General features: G+C 38.3%; 2 long non-coding RNA genes across 2 annotated transcripts; one reads left to right on the top strand and one right to left on the bottom strand.

The window, feature by feature from the left end:
• Positions 1-1,970: 1,970 nt before the first annotated feature.
• On the bottom strand, positions 1,971-2,766 carry LOC145521822 (uncharacterized). The gene is made up of 2 exons (XR_014065716.1): positions 2,609-2,766; positions 1,971-2,235 (listed from the first exon to the last, which is right to left on the bottom strand). It is a non-coding gene; the product is annotated as an uncharacterized LOC145521822 (long non-coding RNA).
• Positions 1,998-16,292, top strand: LOC145521826 (uncharacterized). Its single transcript, XR_014065720.1, has 2 exons — positions 1,998-2,122; positions 14,652-16,292. It is a non-coding gene; the product is annotated as an uncharacterized LOC145521826 (long non-coding RNA).
• Positions 16,293-18,025: the final 1,733 nt, after the last annotated feature.

Genomic DNA, 18,025 nt, shown 5'->3' with positions numbered 1-18,025 from the left:
AACTCATTTTCCCCCCCAGTATCTCATTTAGTTTCTGTTACAAACTTGAAAAATATCATGGGTTAAGGAAAAGCACATAGTATAGAAATATTTGGGAAACATAATAGAAGCTATGATGTAGACAGAGATGAAAACAATGCATAGGGATAAAATTAATAATGTTTAGCACTATTTCTGAGGTTATTGATATTTCTCCCAGCAATCTTGATTCCAGCTTGTGCTTTATCCAGACCAATGTTTCTCATGATGTACTCTGCATGTAAGTTAAATAAGCAGGATGACAATATACCGCCTTGACACGCGCTTTTCCCGATTTGGAACCAGTCTGTTGTTCCATGTCCAGTTCTAACTATTGCTTCCTGACCTGCATACAGATTTCTCAAGGGGCAGGTCAGGTGGTCTGGTATTCCCATCTCTTGAGTTTTCCACAGTTTGTTGTGACCCACACAGTCAAAGACTTTGGCATAGTCAATAAAGCAGAAGTAGATGTTTGTCTGGAACTCTCTTGTTTTTTTGATGATCCAATGGATGTTGGCAATTTGATCTCTGGTTCCTCTGGCTCTTCTAAATCCAGCTTGAACATCTGGAAGTTCATGGTTCATGTACTGTTGAAGCCTGGCTTGGAGAATTTTGAGCATTACACTTTGCTAGCGTGTGAGATGAGTGCAATTGTGCAGTAGTTTGAGCATTCTTTGGCATTGCCTTTCTTTGGGATTGGAATGAAAACTGAACTGAACTGAGCACCATTTCTGAAATCTCAAAGTCAGGTCTAGTTATCATTTCACAACCAGTGCAAAGAGTATAAAAAGTAACTCAAAAAGTATCAGTGCTTAGAAAACCTAAGGTAATGTACCCATTCCCCCAATAAACCAAAAAAGATTTAATAGTTTGGCTATTCCAATACTTCTACAAGTGCTCCATGTAACATTAGTACTCCTGTGATAATATTTGCCAACCTAGAAACTATATTTTTGAAACAGTCAACACAGTAATAAAAACATCATTGTGTCAATCAGCACCATAGGGAAAATTTATCCCTCCTAACCAAAGACAAGTGACATTACAGTGTTGATAGGGAATTCAGAGTCCACTCTCATCAACTGCACAAAAACAATTAATGCCAAAAGCCCCAGCATGTTTCAAATATATAATTATCTTTTTGTACCATGCAGTTTCTATAGTATTCTGAAAGGAATATATATGTGTATGTATGCATGTGAGAACATGCATCCACATGAATGTGTGTATCACTCATTTCTAAATAATTATGAACACTAAAACATACAAAAATTGTTTCTATACTAAGCACTCTACTTATAGAAAGAGATTCGCCTTAGCCACATCATTGTTGCCCAAGCTGCATTTTTTTCTCACTGGAAAGTATGTCAGGCTATTCATTTGCCTCTCCAGAGTACTTCAGAAAATGAGGATAACCAGTGAGGCAGTTAGGAGGACTAAGTAATTACTAAGGAATGGATCAGCCATTCCCAGAAACAACTGTGCAGGACTGCTTCCAATCACACGAGCAAACAGACTCATAACGCGGGTAGAGACACCTGCTCTTCCCAGCGGCATTATTTCAGATGCACCAGGGTACCTGTTAGCTGCCAGAGACATTCATATTGATGATAATTTTAAATAAGTTGAATAAAATATCCATGAAAAGAAGCCCAGAAAGGCTACCATACAGAGCACCACATTTTGTTGCCTGCTTTCTGAGTATTCTTTGACTGTGGTCTTGTCAAAACCTTCATTTGCTTCCTAGAGGAAGAAAACAATAAAGAACTTGGCTATCTCCACCCTGAAAGCAATCAAGAGCTCTGATGCAAGATGGTGGCGCTCACATTCTGTTCTCACCTATCTCAGTTCCCTTGTTTAACATGGTCACCTCTCAGCACAGCAGGGTGCCCTCTACCACTGTTAGGTCTGTGTACCTGCCTCACAGTGAGGCCACACAACACAAACAAATGTCAGCTTGGAACAGAGAAAGGTTTATTGCAGGGCCATGCAAGACCCACCCAACTCCCCAAAAGCTTTCAACAAAGCCCTTTTCTTGGAAAGGTGAGGGACAGGCATGGTTAGTTGTTGCAAACTTTTTGGTGTCAGAGCCTTTGTTCTTGAGGTAAGATACTGACGTTCCTGTAACTCTCTGTCAGACAAATATTGTTCTCTGTTCCGACAAGAACGGGAAAGGTCTCAAGGCACAACTGTCACCCTCTGTGGTCCGGGTCATAGCTGAAGAGGAGGCAGATCTCAATTGGAGGCTCCTTCAGGCCAAGTCCCAGACGCTGCCCAACTGTCTTCACTGAGGGACCCAGGTGCCAGGACCCAACTGGTCCTCAGGGTCCTCAGGGAACCCAAATGGTGGGCACCAGGCCCCAGAGAATGCATCCCAGGCAGACTACCGCTGCCACCCTTAGGTCACAGAGGCGGGGAGGGTGGGGGAAGGTTCACGTCCACCTCAAGGCCTGGGCCAGGCCATGGCGAGGGCTCTGGACCCTGCAGGACACAAGCCCCAGCCTGTTCCCTGGGTCCCCCAAGCTCACCGCTGGCCTGAGGCCAGGTGAATTGGAGACTGAAAGGAAGATGGCCAGGATCTGCCTCTTACCTCACTCCGCCTGACCACAACCACCACTCTACCAACTTTTGGCCTAATAGCCCACTAATGGTCACTCAGCAACAGGTGCTCGCTTGGGGGAGAGACCCACTCTGGCACCAACCAATGGCTGAGCAAGGACAGTTAATGGGCTTGCATAACTGTTGCCTGGTAACGGGGTGCGAGTTACTGGCTTGCAGCAATGGCCGAGTGCTGAGGGTTATGCGCGGCCAGCCAGGCATTATTACAGTACCAGTGTGGGGCTACGTTCCTATTTTCTGTCCATTTCCTGGTCTAGTCTTTGTGTGTCTCCCACTTTCCCTGACCAGCACCACTTCTCTGCATTTTTGATACAGGCTGGCAGAAAGAAAAACATTGAAGATGCCAATGAGTTGTTTTCAAACTGCAGATTTGAACCAAAGAGTGATAAGTCCTCATAGAAATATTAGTTTTGTGTTATATAGCAACAAAGGGAAAGCAAGGTTCTATTTAGCATCTGTGAGTCATTCTAGAGACTGAGACCTATGAAATGCTTTTTAAATTGTATCTATAGTCTGGGTTATAAAAAGAAATTCAATCTGATGGTAGTGTGTAAATAAGGATGTTATGCTGGTTTATACAAGCAGTTGCTCCTGAATATATACTGCAAGAAAAAAATAAAAGGGACGAGAAGATGGCTAAGGATACGGCAGGGTGTCAAATATACACAGTGCCAGATGTCTTCAGATTTATACATTCTTTCAGGCACAAACAGATGTATGTGAATTTCTTAGGGGATTCAGAGCACTTGAAGTTAAATGCTGTATAAGGAGGTTATTTCCAATGGCCAAAGCGTTAGCGATAACTCTCAAGAGAAAGTATTAAACAAATATGTTCTTAAAATATATGTTCTGTTCCATGCTGTTCAGATGTCACATGATCTCTTAAAGTGCTGTTTGTCCAACTAAGCAAGTTTTGTTACTGTTGTCATTTTAACAGCCTATTTTCCTGGGCTGGAAAGGTTATAATTGTTATTTTATGCTATATTATTTGGTTTGTTAGGGTTTGATTTTTTTTCTGATGCTGTTTCTTTTAAACCATTTTGAACTACTGCTAGTTGATTGTACTTGTGCCTGGAGGGTATTTTTACAAACAGCACAGAGAACTGAAAAATAAATGAGATTTGCATATTTGTAAGGTCTTTGAAGTGAGAGGTTGTAAAGATTATAGATATTATCTTTCTACATTTATAAGAGACTCTACAAGTAAGAAGCATTTTCCCCAATCACCAGAAATAAAAAAAATTATAAAAAAGCAGGGTTGTAAATAGCTGGTCTTTATGTTTAAGGGTAAAAAGCAAGAATGCCACTCATTTTAAAAGGTAGAGTCAGATTTATCTGTTTGTATTTAATAAGTCATAAGACTTTTAACTCAAAAGACTGAGAGGAAAAGGGATTCCAAAAATCTGAGTTGGCATATTTATTTTCAGGAAATAATAATAATAAATGAAAGCTTCCCACAAATCAAATTACTCTTTCCCAAAGGAGACTACTAAAGTTCCTAAAATCATGATCTTTTGGACATGTGATAAATTGTGAAAAATCAGTACTTTATGAACTTTAGAAAAACACCATTTATAGTTGTTGAAAATCAATTTTATCCTTTATGTCTTTGGTGAATAAATATTCCTCATGCTAGAGAACTGGGCATTCCAATTCTATTTTTCTCCTTCTACTTGTCATTTTCATTAAAGCCAAGACAAGGCACACATGGCCCCTTGCTTAATGAAAGTGGTATAAGAGTTAATATCTTAAAAAAACACATGAAAAGATGCCCAACACCCCTCATTGTCAGATAAATGCAAATCAAAACCATAATGAGGTACCATCTCATGCTGGTCTGAATGGCTGCCATCAAAAAGTCTTCAAACAATAAATGTTGGAGAGGATGTGGAGAAAAGGGAATCCTCTTGACTGTTGGTGGGAATGCAAACTAGTACAACCACTAGGGAGAACAGTGAGGAGATTCCTTAAAAAACTGGAAATATAACTGCCATAAAGTGAAAGTCACTCAGTCATGTCCAACTCTTTGCGACCCCATGAACTATATAGTCCATGGAATTCTCCAGGCCAGAACTCTAGAGTGGATAGCCTTCCCTTTCTCCAGGGGATCTCCACAACCCAGGGATCGAACCCAAGTCTCCCACATTGCAAGTGAATTCTTTACCAGTTGAGCCACAAGGGAAGCCCAAGAATACTGAAGTGGGTAGCCTATCCCTTCTCCAGTGGATCTTCCCGACTCAGGATCAAACTGGGATCTCCCGCACTGTAGACAGATTCTTTACCAGCTGAGCTATCATAAAAATCCCTGATAGCTGTATAGTCCCTCAGAACTGCCATACAACCCAGCAATCCCACTGCTGGGCATACACACCAAGGAAACCAGAATTGAAAAAGACGTGTGTACCCCATTGTTCTTTGCAGCACTGCTTCCAATAGCTAGGACATGGAAGCAACCTAGATGTCCATTGGCAGATGAATGGATAAGAAAGTTGTGGTACATATACACAATGGAATATTATTCAGCTATAAAAAAGAACGCATTTGAGTCAGTTCTAATGAGGTGGATGAAACTGGAGCCTATTATACAGAGTGAAGTAAGTCAGAAAGAAAAACACCAATACGGTATATTAACACATATGTGGAATTTAGAAAGATGGTAACGATGACTCTATATGCAAGACAGCAAAAGAGACACAGATGTAAAGAACAGACCTTTGGACTCTGTGGGAGAAGGTGAGGGTGGGATGATTTGAGATAATAGCATTGAAACATGTATATTACAGTATGTGAAATAGATTGCCAGTCCAGGTTTGATGCATGAGACAGGGTGCTCAGGGCCGGAGCACTGGGATGACCCTGAGGGATGGGATGGGGAGGAGGGTGAGAGGGGAGTACAGGATGGAGAACAAATGTACACCCATGGCTGATCATGTCAATGTAAGGCAAAAACCACTACAACATTGTAAAGTAATTAGCCTACAATTAAAACAAATAAATTAGTTTTAAAAAGATAATAAAATATTTAAAAAATATATTTATATAAATTTACACACTGAAGGTTAAAGATACAAATTCAAACATATATAACAAGCAAATCATAAAAGCATGTAACATTTTGAACAAAAATATATTATCAAAATCCATAATTGGAAAATCAACATGGAAGATAACCGTATGCATTATAAATAAAAAAGATTCACCTCATGAGTTTTACCCATTCTTTTGCTATGCCTTTATTTGGGACATCTCTTAGATTAATTCAAATGTGAGGTAACGCATGTGGTGCTGACATCTGCTGATGGAAACAGTGGGAATATTGTGTGACCAGTACAATCTGACTATGGAGGTTGGCATGAAGCACCTGGTATAGTCAGCATTTAAGATTTATTTACATGCCCATGACTTCTAACATTATGTAGAGAAGTGCATCAGATATTAAATGAATTGTGTTTGCTAATCTTGTCTCGATCAACACAATGTCTATTGGTAAGTCATTAACCACCCTGGGTCTATAGGTACTCTCTGATCTTTCCAGCTCTAATATTTACTTACTTCAATTTTGATAGATTGCTATAGTTATCACTGTGCATTTAAAATAACTCAGAAACTTACAGTAGAAATATAATTTTTAAGTTATTGAAATATACCAAAAATTAAATGTGTCCAAATTAAATGTAAATTAGTATCATGCTTTCACCTACCAATGATGAGTTCTTCTAAATTAAAAAGCAACACAAAGAGTCAGTCAGTCATATTCTACTGAACTTCAAAACAGAGGATGATGTATTAATTTTGAAAAAAGTACAAAAGGTTACACGAGAAGTGGTGAGTTTTGGTTTCGGGCAAGTCACTTTAACATCTCCCAAGCTTTATACCTTAAAAATGAAGATAATACACTTACCTCAGACTACTATCCTGGGGGTTAAATGAGAAATGTACAGAATGATGATTATTAAACTACAGATATTTTTATAAATGTAAGATAATATTATGCATTAGCTATATTATATATCAGTTTTATACATCTCGGGGCTTCCCTTGTGGCTCAGCTGGTAAAAAATCCACCTGCAATGTGGGACACCTGAGTTCGATCCCTAGGTTGGAAATATCCCCTGGAGAAGGGAAAGGCTCCCCACTCCAGTATTCTGGCCTGGAGAATTCCATGGACTATATAGTCCACGGGGTCACAAAGAGTCAGATATGACTGAGTGACTTTGTACATCTTTATTAGCAATAACACCTGAACTTCATCAAAACTGAAATTATGTTTTGAAATTTATAATACAAAATTTCAGATTAAAGCTATCATCAATTCAAAACACCAAGATAGTTTGGAAGGCTCACATGGGACAAATTCCCCATCTGAAGCTTAACAATATACTAGCTTCTAATAGTGTGGATTTGTGAATAATTTATATATTTGAGAGAGGTCATTATATAAGAAATACTTCATCATCTTCCAAATTTGTCCCTATTTCGTTACTTGATTTTATTACTCTATTTTTTTTTAAATAAATTTATTTATTTTAGTTGGGGGCTAATTACTTTGCAATATTGTAATAGTTTTTGCCATACATTGACATGAATCAGCCATGAGCCTACATGTGTTCTCCCTCCTGGACCCCCCACCCACCTCCCTCCCCATCCCATCCGTCCAGGCCATCCCATTGCCCCGGCCCTGAGCATCTGTCTCACGCATCGAACATGAAATGGTGTTCTGTTTCACATATGATAATATACATGTTTCAATGCTATTCTCCCAGAACATCCCACCCTCACCTTCTCCCTCAGAGTCCATAAGACTGTTCTATGCATCTGTGTCTCTTATTCTGTCTTGCATATAGGGTTATCGTTACCATCTTTCAAATTCCATATATATGCATTAGTATACTGTATTGGTGTTTTTCTTTCTGGCTTACTTCACTCTGTATAATGGGCTCCAGTTTCATCCATCTCAATAGAACTGATTCAAATGTATTTTTTTTAATGGCTGAGTAACATTCCATTGTGTATATGTACCACAGCTTCCTTATCCATTCGTCTGCTGATGGACATCTAGGTTGCTTCCATGTCCTGGCTATTGTAAACAGTGCTGCGATGAACATTGGGGTACACGCGTCTCTTTCAATTCTGGTTTCTTCGGTGTGTATGCCCAGCAGTGGGATTGCTGGGTCATATGGCAGTTCTATTCCCAGTTTTTTAAGGAATCTCCACACTCTTCTCCATAGTGGCTGTACTAGTTTGCATTCCCACCAACAGTGTAAGAGGGTTCCCTTTTCTCCACACCCTCTCCAGCATTTATTGCTTGTAGACTTTTGGATAGCAGCCATTCTGACTGGTGTGAAATGGTACCTCATTGTGGTTTTGATTTGCATTTCTCTAATAATGAGTGATGTTGAGCATCTTTTCATGTGTTTGTTAGCCATCTGTATGTCTTCTTTGGAGAAATGTCTGTCTAGTTCTTTGGCCCATTTTTTGATTGGGTCGTTTATTTTTCTGGAATTCAGCTGTAGGAGTTGCTTGTATATTTTTGAGATTAATTGTTTGTCTGTTGCTTCATTTGCTATTATTTTCTCCCATTCTGAAGGCTGTCTTTTCACCTTGCTTATAGTTTCCTTTGTTGTGCAAAAGCTTTTAATTTTAATTAGGTCCCATTTGTTTATTTTTGCTTTTATTTCCAATATTCTGGGAGGTGGGTCATGGAGGATCCTGCTGTGATTCATGTCAGAGAGTGTTTTGCCACTTGTAAAAGAATGAAACTAGAACACTTCCTAACACCATACACAAAAATAAACTAAAAATGGATTAAAGAGCTAAACATAAGACCAGAAACTGTAAAACTCCTAGAGGAAAACACAGGCAAAACACTCTCCGACTTATTACTCTATTTTATTCTTTGGTTTTGATTTTACCTTATATAGGGTACAACTATTTTAAATAATGCACTGAGCTAGATGCTACAATGGCAGCAAGGTAACAGAAAATAGGAAGATAAAGATATAGCATAGTCAATGGCCTCCACAGACTTTATTTCCAGGGGAAAGATAGATATTCCAAATCAAACAAATGAAGTAAATGGATTTTAGAGAAAATGTTGAGTACAGTCAGAATACAGAAATAACTGAACTCAAAATCTCAAGTCAGAAAATGTTATTTTGTCACCTCATTTAAACTTGGGGCCTGGTAGCAAGGTTCAGGACAGGCTGGCCCGCTTAAGCCAGGAGGTTTGAGCACAAGATGAACAGAGGCTATTATGCCAGGACTTGAATGGCTGTAAGATAAGGCAGAACAGGAACATTAGCTATGGAAATTTGAATTGTTAGGATAGGAACTCCAGGTAACTAAAAGAAGGACTAATGATTAGAGACAGAGTGTTCAAGTAGGAAATACAGACAGTTCTGGGAAGCAAATGCATCAGTAACAAGTATGAGGTAATGGAATAAAGTGGCAGAAATTCAATAAATGGTCAAAATAAAGGTTAAAAAAAGTCCAAGGATTTTGGGTTAAAAAATAAGAGGTTAGAATATATTAATTAATTAGTTCTTTATCCATTAAACATTTACAGATAATCCAATAAACCAAAACTTGAGGAAACACAGATAAAAATAAACAAGTCTTGCTACAGAAGAATTTATTCTATAAATGTTTATTGAAATTTATTCCCAGGGCTGTGGTGCCCATGTGATTGACTAAATGGTAGGCATGATATTTACCCCTTGGAGTTTATATCTTAATGGCAGCAAACAAACAAATGGAAATAAGATGGAGAAAAACATAATTCAAAAAGACACAGACACCCCAATGTTCTCTGAAGCTCTGTTTACAATAATCAGGACATGGAAGCAACCTAAATGCCCATCAATGGAGGAATGAATAAAGATGTGGTACATATATACCATGGAATATTCCTCAGTCATAAAAAGAATAAAATAATGCCATTTGCAACAACATGGATGGACCTAGAGATTGTTGTACTGAATGAAGTAAGTCAGACACAAAAAGACAAATATCATAAGATATCGCTTAGATGTAGAATCTAAAAAAATGATACAATAAATTTTTTTACAAAACAGAAGTAGAGTGACAGATGTAGAAAACAAACTTATGTTACCAAGGGATAAGGGTGGAGGATAAATTGGGAGATTGGGGCTGATATATATTAGTCGTTGCTTAGTCGCTTAATCATGTGACCCCATGGACTGTAGGCTGCCAGGCTCCTTTGTCTATTGGATTTCCCAGGCAAGAATACTGGAGTGAGTTGTCATTTCCTTCTCCAGAGGATCTTCCTGACCCATGGTAGAACCCATGTCTCTGCAGTAGAAGGTGGATTCTTTACCACTGAGTCACCAGGGAAGCCCTTGATATATATATATTGGAGCTTGGTGAGTTATACAGTCCAGGGAGTCACAAAGAGTCAGACACAAGTGAGCAACTAAACAACTACAGCAACACACCTGGTGGATGGTGTGAAAGTGTTAGTAGCTCAGTCGTGTCTGACTCTTTGTGACTCCATGGACCCTAGCCTGCCAGGATCCCCTGTCCGTGGAAATCTCCAGGGAAGAATACTGGAGTGGGTTGGCATTCCCTTCTCCAGGGGATCTTCCCGACCCAGAGATCAAACCCAGATCCCCTGCACTGCAGGCAGATTCTTTACCAGCTGAGCCACCAGGGAAGCCCTGGTGCATAGTGTGACCTCAATATATATTTATTGAATAATGAAGTAAATAGATTATTAATGAATGAAACAATATACAGACAGGTGGAATGATAATGAAAAGGGTTAAAAAGGAAGGGGTATATCTACATATATTTCAGCAAATATGAATACAATGATCAAAAATTCAAGATTTTCTGAAATAGCTTGTCCTGTAGTTCCCCAAAGACACTCCTGCTTGCCAGGCACATATTGATGATTTGCTTTAAAATTTTGATCCTTTTAAGCATAGTGAGAAGAAAAGTGAGGTTTGATGCCAAGGCAAGCTTCTGAGGCAGAACTCCTCTGAAGCAGGGCCCATTTGGTCTCAGAAGACTGGTGTGAGCTTGTAGTTGGAGACACGTGGGGGTCCTTGAGGGTCAGGAGGCAGGGGTCAGTGAGGTTATAGCTAAAGGATTCATTGCTGGCTTGCCAGCTACCTAGCTCCTCCTTCCCCACCCCACCCCCCAACGATTACACCTCAAATACTAGTAGGTTGTCTGGGAGTTTAAACACAGAACTACTGCAAAAATGATTTTTCAATTCTCTCTCCACTATCCAATGCATAAAATAATGACTCAGAAAAATGAGCTTAGTACCTTCAGTAATATCCATTAAAAAGAGCCCAAGGCTTTACCCAGAATTCTTTACAATTTCTTGCACCATTTGTTCATAGTTTAATTAGATTAGCAAGCAAATTATTGTCAATTACACAGTTTCTGACAAAAGTAATCGCATACATAGACACTATCTTGAGATGAGTTCTTTCTGCAATAGATAATTTTCTCTCTCCCACAACTCACTCCTACAGTATTTTCAAAATTAAAATCCCACACACTAAGCTGCACCACAGTAATGCATCAAATGTCATTTGCTGCTTCTTCTCACATTTAATTTAATTTTTAATGTCTACAGTTGAAATTACTCTGTAAATTTGTAATAATATTACAGAAATTAATGTTTTTGCCTGAATCTGTGATATACAATAGTGGAGAGAGGAATTCTAAACAATATTTGATTAAAATATTAGAGATTTTGATCTTCTGAATAAGCTCAAGACATTTATCCCACAGTTATAAAAAATAAAAATCTGGTTTTACAATGGGAGCCTATTTTGGTTTACCTTAATATCTCATAAACATCGGAATATTTAGCAGTTAGAAGTATGTGCATGTGTGCTAAGTCGCTTCAGTCGTGTCTGAATCTTTGCAACCGTATGGACCACTACCTGCCAGGCTTCTCTGTCCATGGGATTCTCCAGGCAAGAATACTGAAGTGGGTTGCCATGCCTGCCTCCAGGGGATTTTCCTGACCCAGGGATCGAACCCACATCTCTTGTGTCTCATGCATTAGCAGGTGGGTTCTTTAACAGTAGTGCCACTTGGGAAACCCCATTTAAAAGCACAACTTAACATAAAGACTAACCATAACAAACTTGGGGAAAAAAAATCTATTAACAGTTGTAAGTATGCTTTTCATTTAATCTTAGACCAAGTCAGTAATTAGAATATACACAGAATTGAGAATTTATAAATCAAGTCCCTATAATTTTCTCTAGCCATATTAATTAGTAATCATTAGAACTGACTTTAAATCTTCCTTATTAATGATTATTCACTTTGATAAGCAGGCCCCTGAAAGTCAACCATCAGCAATGAATTCTTTTCAAAGGACTTGCTTCTAAGGCTGATGCCAAACCCATTCAGTCCATAATATAACAAAGATAAAATAAAATTCTGTAATCAGTAAAAATCCATATAGTGTGTATATGTATATGTGGTGTGTGTGTGTGTATATGTGTGTGTGTGTGTGTGTGTTTCAGTTTGTATAATTTCTATTGACCTATCTTGATGTTAGGCAATTCTTTCTACTACTGAATTGAGTCTACTGAAGAGACTATCAGAGACTTCATCTTTGTTAGTGTTGTTCATTTCTAACATTGCCTTTGGATTCTTTCTAATAATTTCCACCTCTTTGTTGAAATTAGCCATTTAATCATGTATGCTCTCTACCTTTTCCCATGAAAACTGTTAACATATTAAACACAGTTATTTTAAGTTTACTGTCATATCATTCCAACTATTATGTCATGATTGCGTTCTCTCTTGGAAGGTATCACTTTAGCTTGTGTTTTCATATGCTTCCTAGTTTTTCATTGTTATTGAAAGCTGGGCTTCTTGTATAGTATAGTAAAGACTGAAGTAAGTAGCTTTATACCTAGAAATGGGCATACTTTTCTTTAATCAAGGCCTGTAGTGAGCAGATTTGATTGACTCTAATTAAAAGTTGGGCTGGGTTTGTTTTTTGTTGTTACTATGGTTACCTTAGTGCACCACAGGCTTCAAATTCCTCTAAATAATTACTTTGCATTTACAGTAAAGGCTGGGTTTTCATAGGTTTTTCATTTTTTTGGTCCTCAGTGCCTGCTGCTCTGATAGTTTTAGGCCTTTGCACTGCATCTAAGAGGTGGTCTGTCTCTAGCAGGATTCCTTTTTAAATTTAAAGCTGTACAATTTAGAACAGTTTTAAGTTCACATAAAAACTGAGAATATAGAGATTTCTCAAATGCATGCATAGCCTCCCTCATTATCAACATCACTGACCAGAATGGTACGTTTGTTACCAAGGATAAATCTACATTGATACATCGTAATCAACTGGACATGGAACAACAGACTGGTTCCAAATAGGAAAAGGAGTATGTCAAGGCTGTATATTGTCACTCTGCTTATTTAACCTATATGCAGAGTACATCAAGAGAAATGATGGGCTAGAAGAAACACGAGCTGGAATCAAGATTGCCGGGAGAAATATCAATAACCTCAGATATGCAGATGACATTACCATTATGGCAGAAAGCGAAGAAGAACTAAAGAGCCTCTTAATGAAAGTGAAAGAGGAGAGTGAAAAAGTTGGCTTAAAGCTCAACGTTCAGAAAACTAAGATCATGGCATCTGGTCCCATCACTTCCTGGGAAATAGATGGGGAAACAGTGGAAACAGTGTCAGACTTTATTTTTTTGGGCTCCAAAATTACTGCAGATGGTGAATGCAGCCATGAAATTAAAAGACGCTTACTCCTTGGAAGAAAAGTTATGACCAACCTAGACAGAATATTTAAAAGCAGAGACAATTACTTTTCCAACAAAAGTCTGTCTAGTCAAGGCTATGGTTTTTCCAGTAGGCATGTATGCATGTGAGAGTTGGATGGTGAAGAAAGCTGAGCGCCGCAGAATTGATGCTTTTGAACTGTGGTGTTGGAGAAGATTCTTGAGAGTCCCTTGGACTGCAAGGAGATCCAACCAGTCCATCCTAAAGGAGATCAGTCCTGGGTGTTCATTAGAAGGACTGATGTTGAAGCTGAAACTCCAATACTTTGGCCATCTCATGCAAAGAGTTGACTCATTGGAAAAGACCCTAATACTGGGAAGGATTGGGGGCAGGAGGAGAAGGGGATGACGGAGGATGAGATGGCTGGATGGCATCACCGACTTGATGGACATGAGTTTGGGTAGACTCCGGGAGCTGGTGATGGACAGGGAGGCCTGGCATGCTGCGATTCATGGGGTTGCAAACAGTCAGACACGACTGAGCGACTGAACTGAACTGAATCACTCAAAGTCTAGAGTGCACCTTAGGTTTCATTCAATGCTATACGTTCTATGGAGAAGAATATAATGATATTTATCCATTACTATACTATCATGCAGAGTATTTTTATTGTCTAAAAATTCTCTGTACTCTGCCTGTTCATTCCTCTTGCCACCTTTGAGATATTGTTTTTATTCTATTCCTGTTGGCCTGCTAGGAATTGGGGTAGGAGTATGCTATGTTTGAATAAAGCCTCAGTCTTTATCTCTGCTGACCTTCCACCAGGGAAATGGTTTCTTTGTTTTTTTTCCCCTTCCTCTCTCTTGTTTTACCTCACCTGCAAGGAATCTCCACCATTGACCTAATGGCAACATTTGTTGACCTCCCAGCAGATTAAGCTTTTGTTCAGTAAGGAGGTAGAATGAGTATCTCAGCAGTGCCCCCCAGCTAAGCCCCACTGGCAGTTGCTATTCCCCTTTCCTCCTGTTTTGTACTATGAGAGAGTCTAAGAATTATCCTTTTTCACGTGTGAGCACCAGTGAAGTTTGTGAGAGAAAACCCTGGATAAAAGATGAGGCTACCCCTTAGGTCTATAACCCCGAGATGTTCACCTCTCTCACAGTATACTGTGCAGTGAGCTATGTACCCTAGCTGAATTCCTATTATGGAGTGTCCATGTCTTGTCAAAACTAGTGCTCCAATCTTTTCTTTCCTTGCTTATTTTTCCTTAGATTTTGGGCGAGTTTGTTGCTGTGTAATGTCAGCATTCCAATGGATTCAAGGAAGATTATGCATTTTGTATTTGTTTGTTTTTTCCTTCACCCTAAGATTGAGAACATCACTCTTTGCAGCTCGCTACATCTCTTGATAAAAAACAAAAGGTGGGCTGAACCCCAGAAGCAAGGTGGTGGGCTCTGGTGCTGATACAAAGGGGGAATGTGGTGCAAGCATCAGGAAATGGCAGAAGCAGCAATGTTTCACTTCTTCAGAAAGCCTCTGGAATCTAAAAAAACGTCAGTACCAGAGACAGAAGCAGATGGATTTGTCCTTTTAGAGATCAAGCCCTGAGCCTTTGGAGTGGGAGCACTGACTCCAAGACCCTAGACTACCAGAGAACTAACCCTAGGGAGTATCAAATAATGAGAACTCACACAGAAGAAACCACTTGAATACAAGACCTGGCATCACCCAAGCACCAGTAGCACCCTGTGCAGGATGCCACATCTAAACAACAAACAAAACAAAAATACAAACCCAATCATCAGCAGAGAGGATTACCACCTCATTCAGCCTTGCCCACTAGAGGAAAAACAAAAACAAGCAAACAAAAAACTCAGCACAAATCTCACCATATACGAAGCTTACACAAACAACTGGACCAACCTTAGGAGGGAAGAAACCAAAAGGAAGAAAGAATTCAACCTCGAAGCCTGGCAAAAGGAGGCCTCAAACACAATAAGTTAAAAAGAAAATAATGAAAAGACAGAAAAATACTACACAAATGAAGGAACAAACTAGAAACACGGAACTCCAAATAAATGAAGGGGAAATAGGCAAACTACCTGAAAAATAATTCAGAATAATGATAGTAAAGATGATCAAAAATCTTGAAAACAGAATGAAGAAAATGAAAGAATCAATTAACAAAGACGTAGAAGAAATAAAGAATAAACATACAGAGACAAACAACAAAACTACTGAAATTAAAAATACTTTAGAAGGAATCAATAGCAGCATATCTGAAGCAGAAGAATGAATCAGTGAGTTGGAAGATAACATGATGGAAATAACTTCTGAAAAGAAGAATAAAGTAAAAAAAAAAAGAAAAGAACTGAGGATAGTCTCAGAGACCTCTGGGACAATATCAAACTCCCAAACATTTGAATTATAGGGGTCCCAGAAGAAGAGAAAAACAAAGGGTATGAGAAAAATTTTGAAGAGATTATAGTTGAAAATTTCCCCAACATGGCAAAGGAAATAGTCAATCAAGTCCAAGAGGCACAGAGTCCCATACAGGATAAACCCAAGGAGAAACACTCCAAGACACATGCTAATCAAACTATAAAGACTAAACACAAAGAAAGAATATTAAAAGCAGCAAGGGAAAAGCAACTAGTAATATACAAGGGAAACCCCATACACTTAACAGCTGATCTTTCAGCGGAAACTCTGCAGACCAGAAGGGAATGGCAGGATATATTTAAAATACTGAAAGGGAAAAATCTACAACCGAGATTATTATACCTGGAAAGGATCCCATTCAAAATTGATGGAGAAATAAAAAGCTTTTCAAACAAGCAAAAGTTACGACAATTCAGTACCACCAAACCAGCTTTACAGCAAATGTTAAAGGGACTTATATAGTCAAGAAATACAAGAGATAAAAAGATCTACAAAATCAAACCCAAACAATTAAGAAAATGGAAATAGGAACATATATGTCAATAATTACTTTAAATGTAAATGGATTAAATGTTCCCACCAAAAGACAAAGACTGGCTGAATGGATACAAAAACAAGACCTACATATACGCTGTCTACAAGAAACCCACTTCAGACCTCAAGACACATAAACTGAAAGTGAGAGGATGGAAAAATATATTTCATGCAAATGGGAAGCAAAAGAAAGCTGAAGAAGCACTCCTCATATCACACGAAATAGACATTAAAATAAAGAAGATTACAAGAGATAAGGAAGGACACTACATAATGATCAAGGGATCAATCCAAGAGGAAGACATAGCAATTGTAGACATCTATGCAGCCAACATAGGAGCACCTCAATAATAAGACAAACATTAACAGATATAAAAGGAGAAATTGACAGTAACACAATAATAGTGGGAGACTTTAACACCCCACTCACACCAATGGACAGATCATCAAAACAGAAAATTAAACAGGAAACAGAAGTCTTAAATGATACATTAGATGAGATGGATCTCACTGATATCTTCAGGACATTCCATCCAAATGCAGAATACGCCTTCTTCTCAAGTGCATGTGGAACATTCTCCAGGATAGACCAGATCTAGGGTCACAAATCAAACCTCCATAAATTTAAGAAAATTGAAATCATATCAAGCATCTTCTCTGACCACAATGCTATGAGACTAGATATCAATTCTGAGAAAAAAACTGCAAAAAACCCACAAACACATGGAGATTAAACAATACCTTTCTAAATAACCAACAGGTTACTGAAAAAATCAAAGGGGAAATTAAAAAAATTCTAGAAACAAATGACAATGAAAACGTGACAACTCAAAACATATGGGATGCAGCAAAAGCATTTCTAAGAGGGAAGTTTATAGCAATACAATCCTACCTCAAGAAACAAGAAAAACATTGAATAAGCAACCTAACTTTACATGTAAAACAACTGGAAAAAGAAGAGCAAGAAACCCCCAAAATTAGTAGAAGGAAATAAATAATTAAAAACCAGAGCAGAAATAATTGAAAAAGAAATGAAAGAAAAAATAGTAAAGATTAATAAAACTAAAAGCTGGTTCTTTGAGAAGATAAACAAAATTGACAAGCCTTTAGCCAGACTCATCAAGAAAAAAAAGAGAAGAATCAAATCAACAAAATTAGAAATAAAAAAGAGAGGTTACAGCAGACAATGCAGAAATACAAAGGATTATAAGATACTATTATGAACAACTATATGGCAATAAAATGGAAAACCTGGAAGAAATGGACAGATTCTTAGAAAAGTTCAATCTTCCAAGACTGAACCAGGAAGAAATAGAAATTATGAACAACCCAATTACGAGCATTGAAATTAAGCTGTGATCAAAAATCTTTGAAAAAACAAAAGCCCAGGACCAGATGGCTTCACAGTAGAACTGTATCAAACATTCAGAGAAGAGTTAATGCCTATCCTTCTATATCTTTCAAAATATTGCAGAGGAAGGAACACTTCCCAACTCATTCTATGAGGCCACCATCACCTTGATACCAAAACCAGACAAAGACAGCACACACAAAAAGAAAACTACAGGCCAATATCACTGATGAACATAGATGCAAAAATCCTCAACAAAATGTTAGCAAACAGAATTCATCAACACGTCAAAAAGTTCACATACCATGACCAATTTGG

The sequence above is a fragment of the Giraffa tippelskirchi genome, chromosome 9 (assembly GCF_054371585.1).
Source record: "Giraffa tippelskirchi isolate mGirTip1 chromosome 9, T2T-mGirTip1v1.2.pri, whole genome shotgun sequence".
Taxonomy (NCBI): Eukaryota; Metazoa; Chordata; class Mammalia; order Artiodactyla; family Giraffidae; genus Giraffa; species Giraffa tippelskirchi.
The sequence above is the reverse complement of the archived record's forward strand: the minus strand, read 5'-3'. Positions and strand labels throughout refer to the sequence as shown.